This window comes from Marmota flaviventris, chromosome 15, assembly GCF_047511675.1.
Source record: "Marmota flaviventris isolate mMarFla1 chromosome 15, mMarFla1.hap1, whole genome shotgun sequence".
Taxonomy (NCBI): domain Eukaryota; kingdom Metazoa; phylum Chordata; class Mammalia; order Rodentia; family Sciuridae; genus Marmota; species Marmota flaviventris.
Window position 1 is genome coordinate 64,923,425 of NC_092512.1, and position 23,932 is coordinate 64,947,356.

General features: G+C 41.9%; 1 pseudogene; it reads right to left on the bottom strand.

The window, feature by feature from the left end:
- Nucleotides 1-12,903: 12,903 nt before the first annotated feature.
- Nucleotides 12,904-22,699, bottom strand: LOC114090617 (heterogeneous nuclear ribonucleoprotein F-like; annotated as a pseudogene).
- Between the last annotated feature and the right edge of the window lie 1,233 nt (nucleotides 22,700-23,932).

Genomic DNA, 23,932 nt, shown 5'->3' on the forward strand with positions numbered 1-23,932 from the left:
TCAGGAGGCAGCATGACTGCACTTTTTCACTATTACTTACTCACCACGTGACCTTCAGCAGGTCATGCCGTCTGTCTAACCCTTGAGTTCTACTGTAACAGGGGGAGTCATATCAAATTAATGGGGTTGCGGTTAAAATTATAGAAAACACTTAAGTACCTGCACCGAATCACTCACTTGAAGGGCAAATTCTGTGGTTCATCAAAACAAAGACTTATGTACGATGGACCAATTGAACTACTACTAAGGTGCCACAGACTATAAAATGCATTCCCCCCTCCTGAGATGATCACATGGAAGGAAAATGTACATCTTAGAACTGATAAAATGGGGTAACTGCCTTTTGGTGAGTTCCTAAGAAGAAGGTCATAAAAGAAAAAAAAGAAAAAAAAACAGAAGCTCAGAAACTGTCTCACCTTTTGGAAAAGGATCAAAGGAACGAGAGCCATTCTGCTTTTTCTGTGATTAAATTGGGGCCCACAACTGGGACAGCTCTCTTATCTAGTTGTGTCCAAAGAATTCAAGGAGAAAAAAATTTCTTTGGAAATGCAAGCTCAGCCCTGGCATGCAGAATGGAAGATGAGCTGCTATGGGGGAGGGGGGGGGAACCCTTTCCCTTTTTACTTATTGAATGGAAACAGCATCCTTCACCCATGGCCTGGGCTGGTGGCTGCTGTTCTGAGCTGGGGGTGGAGGGGAGTCACCTTTAGTCTCCCCAGGTTAAGTACATCCAGCTACCCATATCCTTCTTATCTGGAGTGTCTTACACAATCTGTCCATTTGAAGGTGCTAGCTGTAGGAGAGTGACTCACTTCTGAGCCTCTAATGTGCCAACTTGTTGGATCTTGACATAACTTTGAAGGTGACCTCAATAATGGCCTTGCTGAGTAGTATATGTTATATGTTCCACTTCTCATCTTTTTATTTTAGTTTTGGAGAACCAGTAATTCCCCTTTATGGTTAAATCTGCTTGCATTTGAGATGTTTTTTTGTTTCCTTCTTTTCTTTTTCTTTGCTACCGGGGATTGAACCTTTGGGCACTCTACCACAGAGCTATATTCCTCACTGTTTGTAATTTTTATTTTGAGACTGGATCTAGCTAACTTGTGCAGGCTGGCCTTGAACTTGCAATCCTCCTCTCTCAGCCTCCCAAGTTACTGGGATTACAGGTGGCAATGCCACACCCACCAGCTTGCATTGTTTTGCTCCTTGGAACAGAAAGTATCAATATAGCATAAATGGGTAAGAAGTGGGCTCTGGAGCAGCTACATGAATCACTCTGCCTTCCTAGCTGTGTGGTCTTAGGCAAGTTACCTATTGCCCCTCTGTGCCTCAGTCACCTCATTTGTAATATCAGGAGGCTAATATGATAGCACTTACTGGATAGTGGGGTTGTAAAGATGAAGTGAGTTAATATCTGTCATCTGCTTAGAACAAACAGTACCTGGTGCATGGAACATTCTTAGTCAGTGTTGCCTTTTATAAACAAAACTATTCCTTGTTTTCCTCTTGACTCTCTGGCCATTCTTTCCTAGCACCCTCTGTAAGTCCTCTGGTTTCTGTCCTAGTCTTTCTCCTGGTCATTGCATTCTCTTCCCTGATTTTGGCCACTGATTATATGCTAGCCATTGTCAGCTGTGTTATCTCCAGGCCTGACCTCTGTCTTGAGGTCCAAACCCAAATACCCAGTTACTTGTTTACCATCTCCAATTAGATGCTATATTATTTTCCTTCTTGCTTCATAACAAATTATCAGAGGCTTAGTGTCTTAAACCAACACATATTTATTATCTCATAGTCCCCGTGAGCCAGGAGTCCGAGCTTGACTTAATCAGATCTTCTGGTCAGGGTCTTTCAAGCTTGCAGTCATGGACTTGGTTGGGCTGTGTTCATCCCGAAGTTCAGATGGGAAGGAATCTATTTCCATGCTTGCTTAGGTTGTTGGTGGTCGTGTGACTGTGGATCTCCGTGTTCTGCTGGCTGTTGCTGAAGGCTGTCTTCAGGTTCTAGAGGCTGCTCACAGTTCCTTGCCACATGGGCTTTCCCAACAAGCTCACTTCATCAAGCCCCCAGGGGAGCTTCAGTCCCTCAGGCTAAGTAAATCTTTTTTTTTTTTGGTACTGGGGCTTGAACCCAGGGGCACTTTACCACTGAGCTACCCCACCAGTCCTTTTTATTTTAAGACAGGATCTTGCTAAGTTGCTGAGGTCTTGCTACATTGCCATTTCTGAGGGTCTTACTGCATTTCTGGCTTTGAACTTGGCATCCTGCCTCAACCTCCCAAGTTGCTGTGATTGCAGGCACACACCACCTTACCTGGCTGTCTTTTTTTTTTTTTTTTTGACTGGGGATGAAACCCAGGGGCACTTTTCCATTGAGCTACATCTTTAGCCCTTTTTATTTTTAAATATCAAGATAGGGTCTTGCTAAGTTGCCTAGGGCCTCACTAAGTTTCTGAGGCTGGCCTTGCACTTGCAATCCTCCTGCCTTAGCCTCTCAAATCTCTGGGATTGTAGATGTGCACCACCACACCCAGCTCCAGCTGAGTGTCTTATATAATGCAAGTACAGGAGTGACATCCTCTCACCTTTGCCATATTCTGTTGGTTAAAGCAAAGTCACAGTCCTGCTTATACACAATGGGAGGGGATTATCCAAGGGTGGGAACACCAAGGGTTCATGGGGCCACTCTGGCATCTGGGTGCCACAATATCCATGAGCATCTTCAACATGCTCCAGGTGGGCCCTGTCACCTCCTGACCACTCTGCCCTCCTTCCACAAGTCCCTGCAGGAGGACATGGCATCACTATTCACAGTGAAGGCAAAGGGTCATCCTGATTCCCTCTCTAAACCAGCCCCTCACACAATCAACCATCAAGCCCTATTGATTTGCCTCCTAAATGCCTTTTGATTCCTTCCTTCTCCGCTGTGTTTACTGCAGCACCTCCCGCTTGCCTCCATTCTTTTCTTTCCACCACAGCCAGAGCCCTAGTGTTGAAATGCACTCTGATTACCTTGTACCCTTACATTGCACTTAAAACTCCATGACCCACATTCCCTAATGGGGCCCATCAGACCCTTTGTCATTTGCCTTCTCTCCCCTCCCTGACCTCTCTCTACTTGGGGCTTTTGTGCTTCCTGTCCTTTTTACCTAGAACAATCTTTCCTTCTCTTTGCTTCTTAGTCCCAATGCATGAATCAGATCTCAGCTTCCATGTTCCTCCTTTTGAGAGTCTTACCTGCCCGCTTACCTACTTCAACCTGTCTGCTTTTTGCACACAGGTCCCTGGACTTCCATGCTCCTAACAGCGCACACAATAGTTATTTCTTTTTCACGTGTCCTTATTCTCTAAACTGTAAGCTCTGTGAGGCTGGGGGGACATCCCCTGTGGCTAACACCAGGATTTCAATGCTGGAAGCCCTCAAGTAATAGGCAAGTAAAGGAAATGATAGATGAAGCTTTGGATCTCAGCCTACTCTTAAAAATATTTCCTCTTCTTCTTTGCAGCCATAGCCAGTGTTCGTTCCCTATGGGCTCGGCTCCAGTTGGCAAACCTTTATAAGTCGAAAGTAATAAATTAATAGAGGCACCTTTGTTTTGGGTAATATTTCTTTCCTATTATGGCCAGTCCAGCCCTTAAGACATTTCCCTGCTGCCGTGATACTCAAGCCACATCAGTGCCAGGACATCACCGACTTCCTCCTTATGCAGTGTTGGTCTTTTTGCTGTGTAATTGGAATTTTGTAAAAATAGCTGACCAACTGCGGTACATATAGTTCTAACAACTCGCTGAGAACAGACCCCACTGTCCACCCTATGGAGAGGCCCACAGCTGCTTCCCGGACATTCCAGGGAATGCTCTCATCCACTGAGAACAGAAGGAGCATTTGTTCCCTGAGCCCAGTTTGGAGGGACAGCTGAGGCTCACCCAGTCCAGCCAGGTCGGCCTGTCCCTGGGCATCAGGGTCTTGTTTCACACAACCAGCGATTGAGCTTAATAGACAGGTGTGAAGTATGTTCTTTCTAACGCGTCTTGATTCACTTGTGCCTGTAGGGGTGAAACAAACTCACTGGGGAGCCCAATTAGCATGTCCTGTTGTTACGGGAGTTGTTGTTATTGTTATTGTGGTTCCTGTGTTTAAGAGTGAAGGTGGGGGAAGAGAAAGAGATGCATGTGTTCTGTGGGAAAGTGGCTGAGAGGAGCAAAACTCAGATGCAGACTGGGAGAGATGGAGGGAGAGACCCCGGGAAGAGGAGAGTGGAGCAATAGGAGACAAAGGCAGAGAGAGGCAGAGAGCTAGGAGTAGAGAGATGGACAGATAAGAGGGCTTCGGGGCTTGTGCACACAGGCACCACTGGTGGCCTTTTAGTTGGGTTAAGTGTGCACAAATGGAAAATGGGACAGTGTAGAATGTCAGTCCCATCTGGAGGCCCATGTGTGAAATAAGGACAAAATGAGCATCTGTATGGTTGCTAGTGTATCCCCAGTGGGCCAGCAGTGAGTTCTGGGAGGAGCTGGTAGGATGAGAACACGAGGCCTGTGTTTCCCCAGCAGGAGGTGTCAGTCTCAGGCCTCGTCATCTCTTTGGCACACAGGCAAGGCTGGGTAAATGGTAGAGTGACCACAAAGTCATGATACTGGGGCTAGGATGCCCCCGGCTGTGAGGGCCATTCATTCTCTGGAATGTTTAGAGGTGGTCCTAACATAGAGCCCAAAAGCCTGAGAAAATGTTCTTTGGATCATCCATTGGCTTCAGACCCCACTGAATGGGGCAAGGCACCTGTGTATATAAAATACACTCCTGTCCTTATGTGTACCATACATTAACTCAGCCTCCAACACCCTGTTTAAGAGATACTATTATTGCCTACACTGTACAGAGGTGCAGAGATACTAACCACCTTGCACAATACTGTAACGGTTAGTAGGAGAGTATACTAGATGGAGAGTATGGTGGAAAGCATCGATATCCTGTCTTAGCTCTGAGATATTAAGATGGTCTCTGAAAGCTTCAGTCAGGGGCAATGACCACGTGGACAAACCTTGGAATCACAGCCACCTGGCCCACACACCATGTGTCTGTTACTAGCTGGGTGCCCTTTGTCTTTGTCTTAGACGATGTGGGCTGCAGATTCCTCCTCTGTAAAATGAGGACAAAAACAGGGCTATTCTTAAGGGGTTTGAAGGTTAAACAGGTTATGTATTTCATGTGCCCTCCATAAATGTTATCTGTGATTATTATCTACCAAATGGTGGCCCTTCCTATTTTGTATAGAGTTGTCTGTCAGTATCAGTATCTGTTGTCTCTCAGGATCCCCTCTGGCTCTGGATAGCAGATACTCAGATGCTCAATACCCTTATATAAAACAACAGTATTTTCATATAACCTGCACATATCTTCCCTCATATGCTAAATAATCTCTAGATTACCTTATATATAATACAAACAGTTGTTATACTGTGTTGTTGAGGAGATAATGATAAGAAAAATCTCTATACACGTTTTGCACAGATGTGATCTTTAAAAAAAAATTTTTTTTTGACCCACAATTCATTGAATCCAAGCCTGCAGAGCCTATAGATACAGAGGGCTGACTGGACTGATTGTAGGAATGACATGGGTAAGGAATGGGAGAGTGCTTTTCTAAGTTTTCTATGCTGTTCAACTATTACTATTTTTGTTCTTATTCAACATGGACTGACTGCAAGTGGTGCATGGGAGGTCTGTGAATCAACAACTTCGGCAGGTAGTTGGCAAGTGGAGGAAACTGTGATCTGGGATGAGTGCAGGGAAGGCTAATGAGTAACAGTGATTCCAGACTGAACATGAAAGACACCCCAGAAGAACTTCAATGTCATGCTCTGCAGAGGACGGAATCAGAAAAGGCTTGATTTAAAAATGCATTGCTGAACAGGATATAGAAAATACATTCGTTCGATGCAGGTTGAATCTCTACCCCTTACTGGGAATTGTGCTGATTTACAACCACAAATAAGATGTAGTCAGGGTACCTAGGGAATGACTTTGGGGTAAGACTTTAACTGGGATGGGGGGAGTTTGGAAGGGCATTTTGAGAAGAGAAAATAGGATGACCAAAGACATAGGCATGAAGAATGATAAGCAAGCTTTATAAAACATCCAGCAGTTCTGTGTGGCTGGTGTGACATTTGTAGAGTAATGGAAAGTGAATCCAGAAAAAGGATGTAGGGCTATGCTGGGCCATCTTAAGTCTTTGAAAGGTAATAGGGAGCCACAGAAGGGTCATAATATTCTTGTGGCCATATGAAGGCCACTCTCGACTATGAATTCTCATTAGTGTAACTTAACTAGGGATAGAGATCGAGTCTTCAATATAGAAGATCTTCTGTGCCAAGAAGATCCTACTCAAAATCTTTTCAGGGCAGGAAAATGTACATTCAATCTTTGAGAGTGATATTAAGTCAATTGCAATACATGAGACATTTGCAGACTTGGTACACGCACGGCACAAACCCATGGCCGCACACTCACACACATACCAGTAGACTGCATTGTAAAGTCAGTTTTGCACTTGGAGGTATGTACGTGTGTCATTTTCTTTTAGTTTCAAAATTTAATGTGTCACTATATAAAATTCAAGAATAAACGTATATGGCAGGGTAATTGTTCAAGAATTAAAAGATATGCCAACAGAACTCTAGCAGGCTTTATTTTGTGACATTTGGGGCTTTTGTCTCTGCAGTGTTTCCTTGTGGTGAAAGAGGTAGATTAAAGATCATCGCAAATCAAAGCGATGCTTTCAACCTCCTAAATGAATGCTAACTTGTCTTTTTTTCCACTTTTCACACATTTGCATAGATCTGTCAACTGAACTCTGAATTCTTTTAAGAGCAATGCTTAATACAAAGTTATGAACACCCGCATACCACAAAATTGCTTTGCCCCTCTCTTCCTCGGTTCACATCCCCATGCCCTTACCCTCACCCTCTCAGGAGCACATTCCTCTCTGAAGATGGAGAAGGAGCTTACAGAGGTGGAACCAGAGCCTTAAAGACAAACCAGTGGCTGCCAAACTGAGTAGAACTCCCAAAAAGAAACTTAACACACCCTGATGCTGACCTTTCCTGTGTTTCTGTGTTTAACTGCCTATTGGCTGGTAGTTGGAGTGTTTTCAGAGTTGCCTAGTGAAACACTGGAATTATCTTCTGGCTGGGGCTGGGTAGTCAGGTATGCATTCCCTGGGGCAGATCAGCCCTTGGCTTTGACAGGGTTAAAAGGCCTGGGCTAGAGAGAGCCCTCTGCAGAGGGAGGATGGACACCAAGGGGCTCATGCCACTCATCTGTCATCTGCTTCAACTGTCATTTTTGGATATTCGCAGTGATCCAGTGGTTCCTGTGATTCTGATTGGCTGCTAGCTCTGTTCTAATGTATTGTCTAGCACAGTCAGGTTTGCAATATGTATCAGCTCTGCTTGCAGTTAGGCTACTAACCACAACTGTCAAAGTCTTCAAAAAAAAAAAAAATACAAAACCCTGGGGCAAGAGGGATCTTGAATTGGTATATGTTTTGTTGCCTGTGTTTTTATTCTGAATTAATATCACAGATCAGGCCAACAGTTAAACAGCACATCTGCCTAGGGTTTGTTGTAGCAATTCACAATATGTTTTTATTCATTATTGCTTTAATTATGGCTCAGAATTCTTTTGACTCTCTTTCAGCTAACAGGTGGTTTTCTGACCATGATAAATGCTAAATGCTATGGAGGATAAGGCAGTTAGGCATTGTTTTCCTAGCTGTGGTTACACCTAGGCCCCAGGCAGCTTCTGATTTAGCAGTTTACAACAGATTGGAATTCCTGGGGGATTTCATTTAACCCTTAGTTTTTCCCAACCTGTTTTCAATGCACTGTTGGGTAGGGGCTCCCCATTACACCCAGCTGCGCAGCAGATGTACTTTTTGTATCCTGGGAGGTAGCGGGAGGGTTGAGGGTAGGTCAAAAAGTTAATATGTCAATGTTCTGAAGGGTGATGGGAGTAAAAACTTGGTGATATTAAAGATGATTTGAATTTAGATTTTTTAAGAATAAAAGCATTCTTTTATATATCTGCAATAGATGATAACAATTAAATAAGTCACACATGAATCATTGAAATTAGAGTGAGGGCAAAGACCTATTAGATCATCCAACCAATTCCCCAGCGAACACAGAATTATTCCCCACAGGGTTTCAGGGGTGCTTTGTACAGTCTCTTTTGAAATACTGGAGCAATTGGGGCCCTCAATTATTTCCTGAGAGAGATGCTTTCTCTTATAAAGGACCACACTGTTTTCCTCCTTTGGCTGATATTTAAGCTAAAAAAAATATGTCTATATGGTGTATGCAAAATCATTTGCACAAGGAGACTGACTGGAGGTAGAAATTATACCTACAGATCTACTAGAAAATGGCATGCTTGCACTTGACATTCTTCTGGCACTCTTATTTATGGTTTTTGCACTTGAATTTGCATACTCCTTGGAGGCGGCTGTAGTTCTGAAATATTCTTTGGAGACCTCCCTCTTTTGGACATAACTATCATCCATGGGTCAGGGGTAACATTGCATCTCTGAACATGAAATTAGGGGAACACAGGCTATGGAATAATTTCTGTTTAGACTGTCCATGTTTTCAGGGTAAAGAACACTCAGTCATCCAGGAAATAGCAACTGCTTAGCATTCCTCTCTCTTAGGAACAGACTGGTATTGTCTTTTTCTGGGCTGTTTGCATTGGACAGGCTACTGATTGTGTGCACATGACGCACATGATGGGGGTGGTGGTGTCCAGGACAGACACTCCACCCCCAAATATTCAGTAATCAGGGGCCTGGAGCTGCAGAGCCAGTCTGGCGTGGTGTGTGCGTGTGCACAGGGTGTTGGTGGGGGGGGGGGAGTTGTGGTGGGGTGGGGTGGGGTGTGCGGGAACAGAAAAAAACTTCCTGCTAAGTTGCTGTGCTTTGTGTCAGACAGCCTTTAAAGGAAAGTTTTCAGTTCTATGAGGTCAGATTTTAAGATTTCTAAGAGGCCAGTTGCAGACACTGAAAGGGATGAATTGCAGATTTTTAAGAACTCTCACAGAATGCTGTGATAGGAACACCTCCCATCCCATCCCCCTCACCCTGCCTTCCAGAGTGGTCAATGTGCAGGCAATGAACTTGAAAATGAAGAACAAAGAATCAAGCTTCCTGTCTTGGAGGAGCTCATGAATAGGTGAGGCAGGCAGGCGTGGAAATAATTTGGAAGCATTAAGGGCTATGACATGGAGGGGGTGGGGAGGCCAGGAGACACAGGGGAATGGTAACCAAACAAGCCTGGGACTTGGAAACTTTCTACGGGAGCTGGACAGGAAGCATGATACCAGGAAAAGTGGAGGGAAGTTTTCAAACAAGAGAGGATTAGCAGAGGCAGGAGAAGCTTTCAAGTTGGGTGGGGAGTCCATGCCAGTTCCCACAGTCTATAGGAAGGAACTCACTGTCCTCATTTTGCAAGTGAGAAGAAGCAAGGTGGCCACTCACACAGCCAATGGGAGAGCCTAGATGCAAAACAGGTCCTTCTTAACATACGGACCATGCTCTTCAGGAAAAAAAAACAAAACAAAAGATGTCAGAGTATAAGTTCAAGGTTTGCATCATTTCCTGAAGCAAACAGGTACCCATAGGAATAGCAGAACTGAGGGGAACTTCTACTGGACCAGGACTTTCTGTCATCCACCTTGTACCAGACAGAGGCAGGGCTGTGCCTCTGATTACAGGAGAGAAGAAATTGGTTCCTGCAGAGTTTATCAGCTCTGATAATTACTCTGGATGACTCAAGCTGTGGCAAAATCAAGGGCCTTCTGCAGACTGACCGTCCTGAGTCAGCTGGGGCTGTGGGAGCCACAGTGGGCCTGTGGTCATGGTCAAGGAAAATATGTAGCTTTGTGGTCATGTATTTCCAACAGGCATGTGAAATATGGGGAAGCTGTGGGAGTATTCTATAACTCAGAAATGGGAGGAGGGTGAGAAGGACAGAGTGGCAGAAGCAGAAGACAAGCAACTGGACATGTGGGATGGATACGGATGTTGGGCTCTCCTTGTCATGTGGACATTATTTCCACTGGTATGATGTTCCTGCCTATTTCCCCATGCCTTAGTCACTCGTACTCTGCTATTTCTGTGGAAACTGCTCAACTCTGCCATTAAAGTAAAAAAGCAACCTGCCTACCTGTAAAAAAACTGAGTGTGGCTGTGCTCTAGTAAAATTTTGTGGTACTTTCTTAACCCTTTTTAGGTGCTGTAACAAAATACCATAAACCAGGTGGCTTATAAACAATAGAAGTTTATTTCTGACTGTTGTGGAGGCTGGGAAGTCCAAGATCAAGGGGTTGGCAGATTTGCATTCTGGTGAGAGTTCACGTCTTGATTCATAGATGGTCGTGTTCTTCTCAATATGGAAGAGGCAAGGCAACCCTTTAGGGTCTCTTATAAGGCATTAATCCCATTCATGAAGGTGTGCCTTCACAATCCAATCAAGTCCAAAGCCTACCTCCTAATACTAGCCCATTAGTGTTGAGGTTTTCAATATGTTCTTCCATGTAGGATGGGATTACTTCCTGATAAACTCATTGTGAGTTGAAATCATAAGTTGGAAATATATTTAGTATATCTGACCTACCACCAAACATCATGGCTTAGTACTGCCCACCTTAAATGTTCTCAGAATATTTATATTCACTTACAGTTGAGTGAATTACCTAACATAAAGCCTAGTGTATAACAAAGTGTGGACTATCTCATGTAATTTATTGACTACTTGACTAAACATGGGAAACAGATGTTTGTATGGTTAGATTTTCACTCCATTGAAAAGTTAAAAAATCTTAAGTTGAACCATCAGAAACTGTGGACTGTTTGTACCTTACATGAAAAGGTTAAATGACATAATATGGGAAAAAAGCAGTGCCTGATGTTTTGTCATACAAGTATTTAGTAAATGTTCCTTTTCTGTTTTGTGCTTGGAATCTGCACCAATAAGGCCGAGGTTGACCTTGGTGGAAATGGGGGTGCTGTAAACTTTTCTCCTGAGACATAGTCCACCCATAATTCAACCTGGCAAAAATCCTCTTGCTTATGGTGAAAAGGTATAGAGAGAAAAATTGTGAAAGTGTACTATGGAAATAAACTAGTGGCTCCCATCAGAAAATTCAGGGTGTGCCCACCTGACCTGGGGGATCATCTCGAGTGTGTCAATGCCTGTCTTAATAACATACATAGAGGATCTGTGTAATCCTATTCCTGCCTTGAATAAATGTGGACATTTATCTGGCTTTTAATCCCATCTTGAAAAATGGATTCAGCTCCACAAAATACGTAAGAGAAACGAGAAATGTATATTTAACTGAAGATACAGAGGAAAGTCAGGAGGGAGAATCCATAATGCATTCCATAGTGCAAAAACACAAAGCTACGTTCCATTAGATTTTTTTTATTCTGTTAGATCTCTCTCTCTCTTCCTTCTTTCCCTTCCTCCCTCCCTTCTTTCTTCCATCCCTCCTCTATCTTGATCTCTTTTGCAGGGCCTCACACATGCTAAGCAAGTTCTTTGCCACCGAGCCACGTCCCCAGCTCTTGCCAGTATTTTTGGTCTTCCTCTCTTGTCTTGCCTCAAAGTCCTGTCTATTTTCCTGAGCAATTCAGCTCAGCATTTTCTGTTCTTTCCCAGAATATCCTGCTGGGATTATGTTCCTTCTAAGTGTTCATCTTTCAGACGTTCCTTTCTTAATTGCAGATGAGCAGTAAACTGTTCAATTTTTGTTTTACCAAAATATTATTCTTTTTCTTTTTTTGTTTCATTATGAAAAAGTCTTTAAGAAAAATTAATAGATCCATAATTCAAAGAGAAACATTTCTCATTCTAGTTTTTTTTTTTTCATTTTAAATCTTGTAGGTTAAGTTTAAACTATTTTTAAAGTTCGTTTTAGGAACAAAAACACAATGCTAATCCTGTAGGGATTGGTCAGACCTTGATTTAAAACTTTCTTTGTATTATGATTTCCTTTTGAATGTATTTTAATAAGTGAATCTTGCTAAATTTTTAAACTATTGTGTGTATGTGTGTTTGTGTGTGTGTGTGCGGAGGATTGAACCCAGGACCTACATGTGGATTTTTGCAGTACACCCATGTGAACACTGCGCAGATGCACTCTTTTCGACAATATATATATATCCCTAGGGTTGGGGGTATAGCTCAGTGCTAGAGCATGGGCCTCTCATGTGCTGCAAAAGATCCATATTTTTTGTAGGTGAGGGTTACTGGGGATTGAACTCAGGGGTACTCAATCACTGAGTCACATCCCCAGCCCTATTTTGTATTTTTTATTTCGAGACAGGATCTCACTGAGTTGCTTAGAGGCTTGCTTTTGCTGAGTCTGGCTTTGAACTTGAGATCTCCTGTCTCAGACTCCAGAGCCACTGGGATTATAGACCATGCCACCGTGCCCAGCTCAAAGATCCACATTTGACATACTTTAACTATTTTAACTCAAATAACATCACTCTGAAGTATACTACCAAAATATTAATCAAGAAAAGCAGAAGAAAATAGATTTTAGTTTATTCAATCTCACATACTAGAAGAAAAGTTTGCATGAGAAAGCACCAAAGAGGTAATTTTTTTTTAAATTCCAAATATCACAAACTCTTGGTGCAAAATGGATCCCACAGATTCCTCTATTTATAAATTGCTTTTCACTACTTGTTGGCTGCCTGTGAAAATTTGATTGAAATAACTCAAAAGTTCCTACAAAACTAGTCTTCTCCACCCATGCTGTTCTGACTGATGTAGCCAGCCCATAATAGCCCCTCACTACATGACTCCAGTATGGTGGCCTAGGCCTCCGACACCTCTAACCTTCCATCATCTGGTTGCTGTAATCCCCACTGCTGGCCCCTGTTGTGGAATTTGGGAACAGTTCTATGTGTCTGTGTTGTATGATGGCCCTGTATCTTGACATAGCCTCCACAGCTTATTTGTAGTAGCAAATTGAACATCTGCTTTGCCTATCATTACTCCATCAGGGCTAGTCTCAGAATGGACACTCACCATGTTGAGTGAAGTTGTAGATATTGTTCTCAGTTGCTTTGTAGGCCAGCTCCCCCACCCCGACTCCATATGGATACAGCAGCTAGTGGTGCTCTGTACATGAACTCACCATCTCCATGTCTACAGTTATACATACCTGGAGACAAACTGAGGCCTCTCCCAAATGGTCAGTGGGGAAACTGTGGCCACCATTGAGGCAGCTGAACTTCTCAAAGCCTCCATAGCCTGCCTAGTAGGCACCAGACCTCATCATCTCCAGCCCTGCCCACCTCACAATGCCATTGTAGTTCCAGTCTCTGCCTGGACAGTCATAGGGCCCTGGCCACTGCACCGACATAACTTTAGAGGCAGATCAGAGGATGAGTTAACTTCCTCCTGACTGCTTTTAAACACTTCCATATACCTATGCCCTAATCTCTCCTGTGCTTCTCAGCTAACCTGTGAGGCAAACTGTACTAGGACTCCCCTGTAGTCTTGCCTTTAGGGTCCACAGGTAACGTTGATCCTATTTGGCTTGATTTCCAGTCCTTAGAAGAACTGAACAATTTCTTCCTTTGTGCATCCAAATGGGACTCCCTGAAGCTACATGATGCTGTCATTGGTAGTGTCAGAGCTGGTGGGACCACTGTGCTTCAACACCCAATCCACCTCAGTTCTGTGTGACTGGAACATCTCAAAGGACCAGTGCCCTATGTTTTTGCTGTCTTTTCAGGGCCATTTTATTTTTTTAACATATCTTCTGATTCAAGTTCAACAAAAGCCTCACCACTCTGTCTGCCTTCTCTAGTATAAACAAAATGGACCCCAGGACCCCAGTGTGAATTGTGCAGTCAGAAAGTTCTGCATGTCCTGAATTGAGCAGTGACAGGACAGGCCATGGAGCTTGACCTCACCTCCTTTATGGACAATTGACAGGGCACATGTCACACAAGCTTGGGCACAGATTACTGTGGCTTATGGAATAATCATGGAACCTTCAGTGGAAGACTCTTTTATATTAGGTAAAAAAATTGTCCTCTGAGGAAGGAAGAGCTGATTTTTAATTTTATCAAGCAGCATAGCTTGGGCCAGAGAAGCCCAAATTCTCCCTGATGCTCCAATATGCAGAGGGCTCTGGGAAAGTCCAGGTGCTTCTTCTTTTTGTTCTTAACCTCCTAAATAAGACATGGTGCAGTCCTGCTTCCAAGATGGAGCCAGAAGAATGCTATTTTCTTTTCTTTCTTTCTACTTTGGTATTGGGGATTGAACACCGGGGCGCTTGACCACTGAACATCACCTCCAGGCCTTTTGATTTTTTGAGACAAAGTCTCATTAAGTTCCGGAGCCTGGCCTTGAACTTGTAATCCTCCTTCTTCAGCCTCCTGAGTTGCTGGGATTATAGGTGTGCACCACTGCACCTGGCATATTTTCTACCCTTCTTGAGAGAATACTTCCGATGCCATTCTAGGTTGACAGCTAATTTTCTCTCAGCCTTTGATGACACAATTCCACTGCCTTTTGGCTTCATACTTTCTGGTGGAAATCTGCTTTCAAACTATTGTTATTTTGTGGCAGATGCTTTGTGTTTTCTCTCCCTACTTTTTTTTTTTTGGTTACTGGAGATTTAACCCAGGGGTACTCAATCATTAAGCTACATCCCCAGCCCTTTTTATTTTTATTTTTAATTTTGAGATAGGGTCTTGCTGAGTTGCTCAGGGCTTCACTAAGTTGCTGAGGTAGGCTTGAACTTGTAATCCTCCTGCCTCAGTCTCTCAAGCTGCTTGAATTATAGGAATCTGCCACCATGCTCAACACTTTGTTTTTTCTTTCCTGTTGCTTTAACATTTTCTCTGGCTTTGGTATTTCACATGATGTACCTAGTGTATATGATTATTTTTTTGAGGAATTGTTCTGCCTGGGATGCATGATAATTCCTGTCCCTGTGGATTCATGTCTTTCATTAGTTCTAGCATTTTCTTAGCTATTATAACGTCACACAGTCTCTCCTCCATTCTTTCTGTTCTCTAGTGTAGAACAGTGTTTGGATGCACATTAGAACTTCTCATTCTTTCTTTCCTTTCTCTTAACAGTTTTCTATTTTCTTATCTTTTTGAGTTGCATTCTTTAGAACAACTTTCAGTTCACGGCTCCTTTCTTCTTTCATGCTTATTTTGCAGTTTCACCTATTATACTACCATCTTTGCATACACATATGTATATATGTATAGTTTAATGTAGCCAGATTGTTTAATTAAATGTAGCTTTATTTTTTATAAATTCTACTTGGTTCATTGTGAAATGTATTTGGTCTTTTATTGCCCCCTCTTTTTTTGTGGTACTAAGTATTGGACCCAGAAATGCTCTACCACTGAACTACACCTTTTATTTTGAGACAGGATCTTGCTAAGTTGCCCACATTGGCATTGAACTTGAGATCTTCCTGTCTCAGCCTCCTGGATAGCTTGTATTACTGATGTGTGTCACTACATCCAGCTGTTTGGTCATTTTTTTATAATCCCCCTTTCCATGTTCATTTTTTTCTATCTCTTTCAACATTTTATACATATTTTATATATGTATGTATGTTTTAATTGTGGTAAAATATACATAGCATAAAATTTACCATACTGACTAATTTTAAGTGTACAATTCAGTGGCATTAAGCATATTCACATTGAACATAGTTGTTTTATAATCTATATCTGGTAATTCTAATATTTGAAGTTTTCTGAGGTTAAATAATGCTTATTGTTTCTATTGAATCTCACTTATGGTTGTTGGTAATCTATAGGTTTGGTAATTTCTTTCTGTTTTTTGAAACTTAGATTTAATTAAACTTAACCTGTAGCAATCTTTGTAGGACTTTGTAGGAGAGAATTGGCATTTCCCTTTGCCAGACATTAATTTTCTCTGTTTGGGGTGTTTAAGATTATCTGGACTGGGCACAGTGGTCTACGCCTTTAATCCCAGCAGCCCAGGAAGCTGAGGCAGGAGGATAGCATGTTTAAAGCTAGACTCAGTAACTTAGCAAGACCCTGTTCCAAAATAAAAAAAATAAAAAGGGTTGGGGATGTCGCTCCAGAAAAATAAGAGTTGGTGCTACTCAGGAAACAAATACTAATACCAGAATTCTAGAACAGTGTTGGCAAAATAGCACTCAGGCCAAGCACCTGTTTTTATTAATAAAGTTTTATTGACCCATGGCCATGCCTATTCATTATACACGGTCATTCATGCCCATTTATTTACAAATGGTCTAAGTCTGCTTTTGTGCTACAATGGTAGGTTTAAGAGGTTGCAATTGACCCCCATATGGCCCACAAGCCTAAAATATCTATTGTATGAACCTTTAAGAAACCATTCATGGTTGTTCAGGGAAATACTATCTTTAGAGCCTGCACAAACAGGTGGGGTAAACCTGAGACTTAAACAATGCTTTGCAGTGAAAGGGTGTCCCTCATGAAAGCAGGCACATAGTTAGTAACTTCTCAAGAAGACCATTGTTATTGTTTGGATACAAGGTGTCCCCCTCAAACTCCAGTGTTACTACAGGAATATCAAAGGCAAAACAATTAGATTGTGAGAGCTGTAACCTAATCATTCCATCTAGTTTGAATGGACTCAATAGTGGTTAACTGTAGGCAGGTGGGGCATGACTGGAGGGGGTGGGTCATGGGAGTGTGCCCCTTCCCCCCCACCCTCTGCTTCCTTGCTGCCATGTGGAGGAGTAGCTTCCCTCCTCCAAGCTCTCTGCCATGATGTTTTGCCTCACCTTGGGCCTAGAATAATGGCGTTGTCTATCTATGGATGGAGACATCGGAAACCAAGAACCAACCCATCCTTTTTTGCCTCTAAGTTGTTCTAGTTAGATGATACAAAAGCTGACTAAAACAACCATCATTATTGTTTTTATCATTATTACTACTAATATTTTCCATTGGAGCTATGGAAAATTGTCCTTTGGCTTGTTTTGCAAGTTAGATATTTTTTTCCTAGTCCACCCTTTCACTGCAAAGTGAGCCTCTTTGAAAGTTTAAGCATTATTTAAGTCTCAGGTTTACCCCTTCTCTTTGTGCAGGCTCCAAAGACCGTAGTTCCCAGGACAATCATGAAAGGTTTCTTAAAGGTTCATACAATAAATATTTTAGGCTTGTGGGCCATATGGGGGTCAATTGCAATCTCTTAAATCTACCATTGTAGCACAAAAGCAGACATAGACCATTTGTAAATAAATGGGCATGATGACCATGCATAATGAATAGGCATGGCCATGTGTCAATAAAACTTTATTTATAAAAACAGGTGCTTGGCCTGAGTGCTATTTTGCCAACACTGTTCTAGAATTCTGGTATTAGTGTTTCCTGAATAGCATCAACTCTTATTTTTCTGGGGGAGGAGGAAGGTACATGGTTAATTTTGTTTTGTTTTACTTTTTATATTTCTGGAAATTTTCTTTATTATCTTGAAAGTTAATAAACTCATTTGACACATTTAACATTTCAATTTATCCAACATCTCAGTGTTTTGCAATGGAAGGATTTAAAAAAATATATCTTCTATCGTTCCTGTAGCAAAATCCCACAATTTCTCTTCCCTCTTTAGTTGATATATGAGCTCAACAAAAACTCATAAGTTAGCTAAATGATAGCCATCTGATTTTCCTTAAGCATCTCTTGAGTTCTTTAACATCTTGTCATAACAATTTATAGTTTCTTTTGCCTCTGAGAATTTATAGTCTCAAAATAGCAAGATTTCCAATGATAAATGCTAAGATTCTGACTTCTTTTCTGTTATGTCAGAGGATGGAGTATAGACAGTCCCCACCTGACTTAATGATGATTAGACTTATGAGCTTTCAATTTTATAATGGGTGTGAAAGCATACCTGAGCAATTATTCAGTTTTTCCACTTTCAGTACAGTATTCAAAAAACTAACTACATGAGATAGTCAAAACCTTATGAAATTGTGGGGAAAATAAGAATTTTATAAGATACTCATTATTCAAATATGACATAAACTGAAATGTGGCATGGCTTAGAGGGGATGATGTAATTTAAGGAAAGGGAATGCATTTGATTTTAGTGCATGGAATATCCTCCTTTAGGCAACAGAGGTTTGATGACACATGGTCCAGTTGCTATACTGAGATTTTTTAAAAACAGCTTTATTGAGATAACATTAACATATGAAAATTCTATATATTTCAGATGCACAACTTGATGTTATGATATACGTATACATTTTGAAATGATCACCATGATGAAGCTAATTAGCATAACCATTACCTCTAATTATTACTGTGTGTGTGTGTGTGTGTGTGTGTGTGTGAGAGAGAGAGAGAGAGAGAGAGAGAGAAGGTATGTGGGGGAGAGAGATATGATGGACTTTTCAGTGAGAACAATCAGTGCTATAGTGTGTTGTATTTATGCAGCATCAGTAGTATTGTAAACATGTTTTCCAAGTTTAAAGTTTTAGAGTCAACCTACATTGACACAGCAAGGAAGGCCCAGCTATCATTAAGGAAAATGGTGAATCTTACAAATCTGGGAGTTTCAGAGGTCTGCACACAGCTGCCTGTGGCTGGGAGGACAAAACCCTCCAGGAGTAATCTTGTCTCTGTCTTAGTAGTAGTATGAGGGGTGAGAGTTTGAGGGAGAATTTATGTTTTAAAAGTTTTGGTATGTTCTAAGACTTTTAAAACTCTCTGGATCTTTTTTTTTTTTTTTGATACCAGGGAGTTCAATCTCAGGGGCACTCAACCACTGAGCCATATCTCTGGCCCCATTTTGTATTTTATTTAGAGACAGGGTCTCACTGAGTTGCTTAGCACCTTGCTTTTGCTGAGGCCGGCTTTGAACTCGTGATCCTCCTGTCTCAGCCTCTCTAGCTGCTGGGATTACAGGCATGCACCACTGCACACCGCCTCTGGATCATTTTTATAACCTTGCTTTAGAAAGAGTTATCCTGTAGTTCTTTTATTTCACAATATTTATGGAACATTTCCTACATTCCATTTGTCAGGCACTGAGGAAGAGAACAAGAGAAAAATATCCTTGTCCCCATGTGGCTTATATTTCACTAGGGGAGAATGTGCCTTTCTACAAATGTCTTTAGCAATCAGGGAAATGCAAATCAAAACTATCCTGAGGTTTCATCTCACTGCAGTCAGAATGACAGTCATCAAGAATATAAATAATAATAACTATTGGTGAGATTGTGGGGAAAAAGGTATGCCCATACATTGTTGGTGGGATGGCAAATTAGTGTAATATGAAGATTCTTTTAAAAACTAGGATTGGAACCACCATATGACCCAGCTATCCCACTCTTTGGTGTCTATCCAAAAGAACTAAAATCAGCATGCTATAGTGATTTGTGCATACCAGTGTTTACAACAGCACAATTCACAATAGCCAAATTATGGAACCTAGGTGTCCCTCAAAAGATGAATGGAAGCCAGACACAATGGGGCACACCTGTAATCCCAGTGGCTCTGGAGACTGAGACAGGAGGATCATGAGTTCAAAGCCATCCTCAGCAAAGGCGAGACAGCGAGGTGCTAAGCAGTTCAATGAAACCGTGTCTCTAAATAAAACACAAAATAGGTCTGGGGATGTGGCTCAGTGGCTGGGTACCCCTGAGTTCAATCTCCGGTACCCCCCCAAAAAAGAGATGAATGGATAAATAAAATGTTGTATACATATACAATAGTGTTTAACTCAGCCATGAGAAGAGTGAAATTATGCATTTGCTGGTAAATGGATGGAACTGGAGGACATCATGCTAGGTGAAATAAGTCAGACTCAGAAAGTCAAGAGTTGAAGGTTTTCTCTCCTATGTGAAAACTAGAGAGAAATAAGGAATGACAAAAAATGGGGGGGGACCTAATGAAAATAGAATGTATAATTGTGTATAATTTAGAGGAAGAAAGGAGGGATGGGGAAGGGGAGGAACTACAAAATGAAATTGACTAAATTATGCTATGTCAATGTATGAATATATCACAGTGAATTCTATTTTTACATATAATTATAGAACATAAATTAAAATGAATTAATAAAATGTATTAGAAAAATAATAAATGAATAAATTAGAAAAAATAAATTAATAGAAGGAAAACCAATACAGTAAAGGAAGAGGATTGGGAGAAGGTAGAGGGGAGGTAAAAGGGTAGTACTGAGGATTGAAATGGAGCCAAGTATGTTATATGTACTAATGAATATGTCAAAATGAACTCCACAGTGGTGTAAAACTCTAATGTACTAGTAAAAGCATAAATAAATTATCTTTTGAAACAATCCTTAAAAAAATAAAAAACATCCAAATTTTCCAAAATTTCTTAATAAAAATTATATTGAAAAAAAGACAAAAGGGAAAGGATTTGGGATATCATTGATATCTCCATCACGTTTAGCAACAGTAGGTTCTAAGGCCCTGTATACTTTGGTGATTCCTAATTCTCTGTCTTCAGTCCAGATCTTATTCCACAGGGTCAGTTCTGCATGTAGGGGTGTCTAATGAACATCGCAAACCCCATCTTCCTCCAGTATCCTGCAGCTCCATCAAAACACACTCCTTCCTTTTTCCATCTCCCTCCTCTTCTCCCATCCTCCCACCATCTAGGAGCAATCACTGGAAGCTCAGGCTGGCTGACTGTACCTCCTGTGTAGCTAGAGCTCAACTTCCTGTCTAGGTATGGTACCCACCACTCCTCAGTCACCATCTCTCACTTGGATTATTGCAACATGCTTTTCATTGCTCTCCAATCCATCCTCCTACACAGCAGCCAGAGCCTTGTCTCAAACAGAAACGATCACCTCATTGATCTGCCTAAAGACATTCAAGAGTGTCTTAGACTGTTCTGTGCTAATGGAGGAATAATTTATGATGAACACAAAATTGTTGGCTTGTCGTTCTGGAGGCTGGGAAATCCCAGATCAAGTCTGGCAGCAGATGGGACATTTTGGAAGGCAGGAGGTCAAGAGCACAAGAGAATGAACCTACTCCTACAGCCCTTTTTTATAATGGCACTAGTCTATTCATGAGGGCTCATGGCCATTCTAGGCTCTGGGGTCCTACCTTCTTCATTCGAATCTTGATACTACTCCTTCCTTGGGCAAGTTATTTAACTTCTTGTAAGCTCAGTGAGCACCTGTGACATGGGGATCATGGTGAACTTAACTTGTGGGTTGTTGGAGACTTGTATTTTGCCCTGTAGCACCTCATACTCTGTCTCTCACCATCTGGTCTCAATGAGGTTCTCTGAATGGCCACCCCATGCCCTCTGCTTGTCGCTGCCCTGCTCTATTTTGATGACACACACCCACTTTGTCATCCTGGTAGATTGTCTGTGAGAGACCACTGCCCTGTTTTCTACAACATTCCCAGTGTTCTCTACAGTGCTTGGCAATGGGAGGGCCCAGTAAAAAATGAGGAACACCTGAGACAGATGCAGAAGTCAGTTAATCTGGCTTGACCTTGGGAAGAACATTCTGACCTTGAGGTCTCAGGGACCCTGGAACAACCCTGAAACACCCGAGCAAGACAGCTCCACCTCTGGCAATGCACCAGTCATTGTATAATTTAGAAGATCTTTAGTAAGTTTATTCTTTCATCGACCCTTAAGAATGCTGGTTTCTCCACCGCATGACTCAGCTATACCATTGAAGAATTTAGGGTAATTTTGGGGTGGCATTATAATTTACCTTGAAGAATTTAAGTCATCTTACCATAACGATACATGCATACTGATATTTATGGCAGCACAATTCACAATAACTAAACTATAGAAACAGCCTAGGTGTCCACCAGTGGATGAATGGGTAAAGAGAATGTGGTATATACATACAACAGAGTTTTATTCAGTCATAAAGAAAAATGAAATTATGCCACTTGTAGGAAAATGGATGGAGCTAGAGACCATCATTAAGTGAAAAAGTCAAACTCAGAAGGCATGTTTTCTCCCATGCAGAAGCTAGAGAGGAAAAAAGGAAAACAAAGGTGGGGGTGGATCTCCTAAAAACTCAAAGGAAGATCAGTAGAGGAAAAGGACCAAGGAGTGGGAGGCAGAGAAGGAGGGGAAAATGTTGGGGAGTGATATTGGCCAAACAATATTGTTATACTGTGTGCATGTATGACTATGTAATAATAAATGCCATCAATATGTACAATATAATGCACCAACAAAAAATGTGGGAAAAATGCTGGTTTCTCAGCCATATTTCTAACTTAAATAACATTAGGAGACATGTCTACACATCTGAATGGTACCAGATAACCTGTAGGGGGGTTTAGGGCTGCATTTGTGGAGTGCCATGTAGTCCTGGGTAGGCAGTGTCTCTGCTGGGAAATTGCCTTATTTTATGGGGAAGTGTTTTTTATTCATCGATGCCCCCTGTAAACCTGCCACAGGACCAGCCCTCCTCCTGCAGGGAGGAGCTCTCAGCTGAGACGGGTGGACCCCTCTCATGGTGTGACAGGAGCTCAGGCAGTGATTTGGCTCCTTTAAGAGTGGGGACAGGCTGCTGGAGTTCCAAGGCTCCCACTGCTCACAGCCAGCAGCAGAGCCCAGCTGTCTGCAGCCCCGAGGGGACTTCACTGTGTTTACACGGATGGTCATATGGTAACCTCTTCCAGCTCACGGGCAGGCTGCACAGTTACCTCATCTGCAGTCCAATGACTTCATCCACGTAAAATGTAGCATGTGGGAACTAGGAGCAGAGCAGGGCCAGCCTCTCACTGGAGCCCAGGAGAAGCTGTCCTCCATGTGGGCTCAGGGAATCAGCCCTAGAGCTGTCCACTTAGTAATTATTTCCAGCCCAGAGCTGACTCAGAGCCAAGTGGATGTGTTCTCCTGGGAGGGGAGCTGGGAGGCGCCTGTGCAGACATGTGTACCCACACCTGGAACTTGCTTATCGCAGGTGATTCCTCCTCCCCCACCCCAGTTGGGCCACACTGGGTAAAGCGGCTGTTGCCTCAGATTCTTAGGCAGGAACCTCCAAAATGTTGTTGCACAAACAGGATGCAAAACACAAGGAGAGAGAAAAAGGCACATGGTGTTCTAACTTGGGGGCGGAAGCATCACTAGATATATATATTTTTTATTGTTTATCACTATCTTTGAGTTATATTTGTTCTCCCCCTCCAAAAATATTGCATGTGATGACTAGGAATATAAAATAAATTACCTTTGCCATAGGCTGCTGGGTTTATTAGCCCCTTTCAAGCTCTTCACCATGTAAAGGACAGGTTGACCTACAGTTGTCTCCTTCTTCCAGCAGGCTCCCTCTCTCTCTGTAACAGGAGCTCTGCTATTTGTGCATTTAACAGTTTAACCCTTTGAGTCAATCCAAGGCTCTGTATTCTTTCTGGGATTTCTTTTGGGATAGCATTAAATTTTTTTTCCAGCTTTATTGAGATACAACGGACATTTTAAAAATGTATATATTTATCGTATACAACAGCATGTTTCAATGTATGTATACTTTGTGAAATGATTAGCACAATCAAGCTGATTATCCTACCCATCCTTTCACATACTTGCCACTGTGTGTGTATGTGTGTTTGTGTGTGTGTGTATGGTAAGAACATGTAAGATCTACACTCTTAGCCATTTCCAAGTTCAAAATACATTATTATTAACTATCGTTACAATGCTGTACAATAGATTTCTAGAACTTATTCATCCTGTCTCACTGAGCCTTCATCCTCTTTGACCAGGCATCTTACATTGTAAGGCAGCTGATTCATGTTATGCACATCTTGTGTGTGTGTGTGTGTGTGTGTGTGTGTATGAAAACAGATGAAAAAACAAGCCCAGGAAATAAAATGGAAAGAACAACACAAAAATTAA